Here is a 7,741-nt window from a genome sequence, read left to right as displayed (position 1 = left end):
CGTGTGTTGGACCCGCTCAGCAGGGGCGGGCCTTAGAGAACAGGCCGCATACAGGCAGCACAGATGCTTAGGGGTTAGCCTTGCAGCACTGGGGTCCATGGTTCAAATCCTGACCAGGACACTATCTGCATGGAGTTTGCATGTTCTCCCTGGTACTCTGGTTTCCTCCCACACTAGAAAGACATGCTACCTTGCGTTGGTGGTGCAGTGGTGAGCATAGCTGCCTTTCAAGCAGCTGACCTGGGTTCAATTCCCGGCCAACGCCATCTCCAATACTTGGAGTCCTCAGAGAGAAAAGCGCTATACAAGGGTGGAATGAAGAATGAAGCGAATGTGTGGAGTGTTTGAGGAAGAAAATGTTCCCCCAGACTCTATAGAAGGTGAACCCAGCAACTGATAGAAGACGCTTAGGCTGCGATCACACCTAGGCCTTTCGGATGGCGGGCGGAATTACTGCGATTCCAGATTGTGATCCAGTTACTTTCAATGGCACCCCAATCACGGGACAATATTGTGACCACTGATTGAAGCTTGAAAAACGTGACACTGATGACAGATGGCACTAATACGTAGCACTGATGACAGATGGCACCAATACGTGGCACTGATGATAGATGACACTAATATGTGGCACTGATGACAGATGGTGATGACACGTGACACTGATAACAGATGACACTGACAGGTGGCACTGATGAGTGGCACTGGGGGCAGGTGGCACTGTAACTAGTGTGAGTGTTCACTCACCGCTGCAGCACGGAAGCTCTCCCCACTCACACGCTGCCTCTGTGTGAGGAGGGAGAGCCGGCGATGTGAGATGATCTCATATGTCTACATATGAGATCACCTCCCATTGGACACTCCGATCGAGTGCTAAATGGCCGCTGTGATTGGCCATTTAGCACGATCTGTGATTGGCTGTGTCCAAGGCACACGGCCAACACAGAACTTCCCCGATGTGTGCGCGCAGAGGGGAAGTAAATAGGAGGATGTCCAGGGATGCCCTCCCGGCAATTGGCGTCCGCTCTAGCCGTCTTTCGGCTATAGCGCGGGTGCCGCGGGGCCCCCTATTGGGCCCCCATGGGCCTGAGCCCAGTCAAGCACAATACAATGCATACACATCACACCCAGGAGGGATCTAGGATGGTGGCCTCCCTAGACATAGAAAAGGCCTTTGATACAATCGAATGGCCTTTTCTATGGGAAATACTTAGAAGGATGGGATTCCCATTAATATTCATTAAATGGATACAAATAATATATAGGAGACCTATGTCAGTTAAACTGGGAGGAAGGTTTTCGTCTTTTTTTCAGCTGTATAGAGGCATGAGGCAGGGCTGCCCCCTCTCTCCGGCACTCTTTGCAATAGCAATAGAGCCAGTGGCAGAGGCCATTCGGACTTCACCAAATATCCAAGGATTCCGAGTGGGGGGGCTAGAACAGAGGGTAGCCCTGTATGGCGACGATATGCTGTTGTTTCTGAGAGACGCAGGTGCATCTCTGGAAGGAGCCTTAGAATTATTCAGCATTTTCTCACTATTTACAGGGCTTAAAGTGATTTGGGGTAAGTCTGTATTATTCCCCATTGACCAAGGAGCACAGGATACTGCTGCTTCAAATTTGCCACTATAATGGGTAACGGAATTTAAGTACCTTGGCATAATAATATCTCGACAGGCTGAATAATTTTGAATGTTGAATTTAGATCCAGTAATACAGGAGTTTAGGAAAAAATTAAAGGTATGGGAAGCATTGCCCCTGTCGCTATTGGGACGTATAAATTTAATAATGATGAAGATTCTTCCTAAATTTTTGTATTTGTTTAGAAATTCTCCACAATGGTTGCCTAAAAGTTTTTTTGCACAGTTGCATGGTATGTTTTCTGCATTTATATGGGCAAACAAGCAAGCCAGAATTAAATTAAGCACACTCATGCGACCGGCAGTACAGGGGGGATTGGCCTTCCCAGACCTCTATAAGTATTATTTAGCCACACAGTTAGGGACAATGGGGTTTGATTCTGCTACAATGTTGGAAGCAGCAGTGGTTCAATCGGTGGAGGTACTTCAGGGACTACTATACTGGGGGATAAAATCTAGGCGAGATTTGACCCCTTCGATGATAACAACAATAAAAATATGGAGAGCTGCCATAGTAAAAGAGGGATAATAATTTATCCCCAAATACTCCACTATGAAGAAACCCTGAGTTGCCACATCTAGATTCTATTCAAGATCCAGGGGCAAGGACAAAATTTGGGGTTAAAAAACTATCACAAGTAATACATGGGGAAAAATTCTCCACATTTGCCTCCAAAAGGTAGTATTCTCAGGAATATTACCGGTACATCGAGCCACACCAGAGAGGCAGAGGGAGATTAGGGAAGTAAACAAGTGGCTGAGGAGCTGGTGTAGTAAGGAGGGGTTTGGGTTCCTGGAGGACTGGGCCGCCTTCTCAGTCGATAACCGGTACTATAGAAGGGACGGACTGCACCTAAATGAGGAGGGTGCAGATCAGCTGGGAATGAAGATGGCCAAAAAGTTAAAGGGGTTTTTAAACTAGGCGATGGAGGTGGGGGGGGGTTCCAGAGGTAGAGATAGTCAGCACAGAACATATTCCAGAGGGTAGTATTGGGGGCATTAGTGGTAGGTTGACCAAAGCACATAAACCCAAGGTAAGTATAGTAGCAAGTCCTAGTTGAAATCTCGGAACACCCAATAAGAGGATAATATGCACCGATCTAAACTATGTGGCATGTTCACCAATGCCAGGAGCCTGGCGAACAAGATGGGTGAACTAGAGATACTGTTGTACGAGGAGGATTTGGATTTTGTGGGAATTTCAGAGACCTGGTTCAACAGCTCCCATGTTTGGCTGGCAAAAATTCAGGGGTATACCCTTTATCGCAAGGATAGAGAGGGTAAAAAAGAGGGAGGGGTATGCCTATATATCAAGAATAATGTACAAGTGAATGTGAGAGATGACATCCCTAAGGGAGCTAGGGAGGACATGGAATCCTTATGGGTAGAGCTCCAAAGGGATGAAGCTAAGGGGAAAATAATACTGGGAGTATGCTATAGGCCCCCTAACCTGAGGGAGGAGGGGAGACAGATCTCCCTATCACAATTTGGATTAGCAGCTAGGATGGGAAGTGTTATCATAATGGGGGATTTGAATTATCCAGACATAGACTGGGCGGAGGGAACCACGCATTCATCTAAGGCTCGCCAGTTCCTAAATGTCTTGCAGGACAATTTTATGAGTCAGCTGGTAGACACACCAACTAGAAATAAAGCATTACTGGATCTACTGATTACCAATACAGACCTGATCACGGATGTGGAAATACGGGGCAATTTAGGCAACAGCGATCACAGGTCAATTGGCTTCAGTATAAATCACACAAATAGGAAACATAAGGGGAATACAAAGACACTGAATTTCAAAAGAGCCAACTTCCCTAAACTACAAACCTTGCTAGAAGGCATAAATTGGGATAAAATCTTAGGAACAAAAAACACGGAGGAAAGATGGGTTTGCTTTAAAGTTATGGTTAGGGGTGCATCCCATTGGGTAATAAATTTAAAAGAGCGAACAAAAGTCCTGGATGGCTTAACTCCAATGTAAAAATGCAAATAAAAACAAAGGAGAAGGTCTTCAAAAAATACAAGGTTAAGGGATCATCATCAGCATTCAGACTTTATAAAGAATGCAATAGGAAATGTAAGGGTGCAATAAGGACGGCAAAGATAGAACATGAAAGACACATAGTGGAGGAGAGTGAAAAAAATCCCAAGAAATTCTTTAAGCATGTAAACAGTAAAAAAGGGAGGACAGACCATATTGGCCCCATAAAGAATGAGGAAGGACATCTGGTTACAAAGGATGGGGAGATGGCGAAGGTATTGAATTTATTCTTCTTCTCAGTCTTCACAAGGGAATCGGGGGCTTCAGTAACCAAAACTGCAGTGTTTATCTTCATGACACATCACAGGAAGCACCTCCATGGTTAACAGAGGACGGAATTAAAATTGGACTTGAGAAACTTAACATTAATAAATCACCGGGACCAGATGGCTTATTTAGGGAACTCAGTCAAGTAATTGCCAGACCATTGTTCCTAATTTTTACAGACAGTCTACTGACTGGAATGGTACCAGCTGATTGGAGAAAATCCAATGTAGCACCAATATTTAAAAAGGGCCCAAAATACATCCCTGGGAATTACAGACCAGTTAGCCTAACATCAATAGAATGTAAACTCTTGGAGGGGATTATAAGGGACTATATACAAGATTTTAGTAATGAGAAAGGTATCATTAGCAGTAATCAGCATGGATTCATGAAGAATCGTTCTTGCCAAACCAATCTACTAACCTTCTATGAGGAGATATCTAGATAAAGGAAGGCCCGTAGACATGCTGCATCTGGATTTTGCAAAAGCATTTGACACAGTTCCCCATAAACCTTTACTGTATAAAATAAGGTGCGTTGGCATGGACCATAGGGTGAGTACATGGATTGAAAACTGACTACAAGGGCGAGTTCAGAGGGTGGTGATAAATGGGGAGTACTCAGAATGGTCAGGGGTGGGTAGTGGGGTTCCCCAGGGTTCTGTGCTGGGACCAATCCTATTTAATTTGTTCATAAACGATCTGGGAGGATGGGATAAACAGTTCAATCTCTGTATTTGCTAAGCAGGGCAATAACTTCTCTGCAGGATGTGGAAACCTTGCAAAAAGATCTGAACAAATTAATGGGGGAGGGGCAACTACATGGCAAATGAGGTTCAATGTAGAAAAATGTAAAATAATGCATTTGGGTGGCAAAAATCTGAATGCAATCTTTAGACTGGGGGTAGAACCTCTGGGGGGGATCTAGGATGGAAAAGGACCTGGGGGTCCTAGTAGATGATAGGCTCAGCAATGACATGCAATGCCAAGCTGCTGCTAACAAAGCAAACAGAATATTGGCATTAAAAAGGGGATCAACTCCAGAGATAAAACGATAATTCTCCCGCTCTACAAGACTCTGGTCCGGCCGCACCTGGAGTATGCTGTCCAGTTCTGGGCACCAGTCCTCAGGAGGGATGTACTGGAAATGGAGCGAGTACAAAGAAGGGCAACAAAGCTAATAAAGGGTCTGGAGGATCTTAGTTATGAGGAAAGGTTGTGAGCTCTGAACTTATTCTCTCTGGAGAAGAGACGCTTGAGAGGGGATAAGATTTCAATGTACAAATACCGGACTGGTGACCCCACAATATATAAATACTGGACTGGTGACCCCACAATATACAAATACCGGACTGGTGACCGCACAATAGGAATAAAACTTTATCGCATAAGAGAGTTTAACAAGACACGTGGCCATTCAAGAGGTTTAACCTTAAACTACGTAGAGGATTCTTTACTGTAAGAGCAACTAGGATGTGGAATTCCCTTCCACAGGTGGTGGTCTCAGCGGGGGGGGGGGGGGGCATTGATAGTTTCAAGAAACTATTAGAAAAGCACCAGAACGCCTGCAACATACAGGGATATACAATGTAATACTGACATATAATCACACATAGGTTGGACTTGTGTCTTTTTTTTTTTTCAACCTCACCAACTATGTGGGAAGAATGCCCCTTCCATGGGCCGGACTGGAGAAGACCTACAAGTGGTAAAGCACACTCGAGTTCTCCAACCCACCAAGAGAAAACAAGGTGGTCATAGAACAATTTTTTCCCTTAACCACTTCCGGCCTGGCCTATAGCAGAATGACGGCCGGGCGGTGGGTCCGTTATCCTGACTGGATGTCTTTCAGGATAACAAGCCGGGGCGCGCGGCGATCGGTGTTGCTGTGTCAGTCTGGCACACGGTAACTCCGATCTAGGTAAGGAGCCTCTGACAGAGTCTAGAAGTGGCGGATTGGACACGCATTAAACACGCATTAGACACGCATGGCCCTTTGTGGTCGCCATCAGGTATTACCAAAGTAATTATTCATTCACAGCAACTTTATTGTAAAGAAATAGTCGCTGATATCTGAATGATAAACCGCTTCACCACGAGCACCAGTTATATTCCTACAGATCCTGCTAAGAAATCCGACATTCCTTTGTTGGAGGAAATGTCTGAACTTCCTCAGCGATTGTTTATTTTGGCGGCGTCTGATTAATCCGTAATTCCATTCAATGTAAATCAGCGCTGAAGATTTCCGGGTTCTGCATTATGTGGTCACCTCGTAACCAGTTGGAGTTCAGTTGGTCTTCACTATTATTTATATATATATATATTATATATATATATATATATATATATATATATATATATATATATATATATTTTTTTTTTTTTTTTCTTTAAGTTTTTGCCAGATAAAACAAAACATTTACTGGGTCGGGACATATACAGGCCGATCGTACGGTATATTATGAAATCTGAGGATTTTCCGTTTTTGTTTACAGTTTCAGATTGATGAAATTAATTTGTTTTTGCCGCATCGAAGAATCATTTCAGGCCTTAAAATCGATCTTTAATTTTAAAACTACCAATGGTGCCAACCTTGAACCTTTTATAAAAAAAAAAAAAAAAATATATCAGCTGTCCCTTTAAGAGAACAACCCACTCAAAAAAAAAATAAATAATATGTGCCTACGTGAAGTAAGACGCTACTCCTGATGATGATAAATTCAGTTATTGTGCAAAACATTCTTTGCTATGTGATATCAAAACTGTTACACAAAAGCAATATAATTAGGATATACAGTCAATATATTAAGTGTTCTTCTACAAATATATACAATTTATACCAAAAAAAATATACAGCGCCTTGAAAAAGTATTCATACCCCTTGAAATTTTCCACATTTTGTGATGTTACAAACAAAAAACGTAAATGTATTTTATTGGGATTTTATGTGATAGACCAACACAAAGTGTCACATAATTGTGAAGTGGAAGGAAAATGATAAATGATACAAATAAATATGTGAAAAGTGTAGGGGGGGGGACATTTGTATGGCGCCCCCCGGAGTCAATACTTTGTAGAACCCCCTTTCTCTACAAGTCTTTTTGGGGATGTCTCTACCAGCTTTGCACATCTAGAGAGGACATTTCTGCCCATTCTTCTTTGTAAAATATCTCAAGCTCTGTCAGATTGGATGCAGAGTGTCTGTGAACAGCAATTTTCAAGTCTTGCCACAAATTCTCAATGTGATTTAGGTCTGGACTGTGACTGGGCCATTCTAACACATGAATATGCTTTGATCTAAACCATTCCATTGTAGCTCTGGCTGGATGTTTCGGGTCGTTGTCCTGCTGGAAGGTGAACCTCCGCCCCAGTCTCAAGTCTTTTGTAGACTCTAAGAGGTTTTCTTCTAAGATTGTCCTGTATTTGTCTCCATCCATCTTCCCATCAACTCTGACCAGCTTCCCTGTCCCTGCTGAAGAAAAGCATCCCCACCACATGATGCTGCCACCACCTTGTTTCACGGTGGGGATGGTGTGTTCAGGGTGATGTGCAGTGTTAGTTTTCCCCACACATAGTGTTTTACTTTTAGGCCATAAAGTAGAATTTTGGTCTCCTCTGACCAGATCACCTTCTTCCACATGTTTGCTGTGTCCTCCACATGGCTTCTCACAAACTACAAACAGGACTTCTTATGACTTTCTTTCACCAATGTCTTTCTTCTTGTCACTCTTCCATAAAGGGCAGATTTGTGGAGAACACGACTAATAGTTGTCCTGTGGACAGATTCT

General features: G+C 43.3%; 1 non-coding gene across 1 annotated transcript; it reads left to right on the top strand.

Annotated features, from left to right (window-relative positions):
- Positions 1-193: 193 nt before the first annotated feature.
- On the top strand, positions 194-265 carry TRNAE-UUC (transfer RNA glutamic acid (anticodon UUC)). Its single transcript has one exon. It is a non-coding gene; the product is annotated as a tRNA-Glu (tRNA).
- Positions 266-7,741: the final 7,476 nt, after the last annotated feature.

Source organism: Aquarana catesbeiana, linkage group LG11, assembly GCF_042186555.1.
Source record: "Aquarana catesbeiana isolate 2022-GZ linkage group LG11, ASM4218655v1, whole genome shotgun sequence".
Taxonomy (NCBI): Eukaryota; Metazoa; Chordata; class Amphibia; order Anura; family Ranidae; genus Aquarana; species Aquarana catesbeiana.
This window is presented reverse-complemented; position numbering and strand designations above follow the sequence as displayed.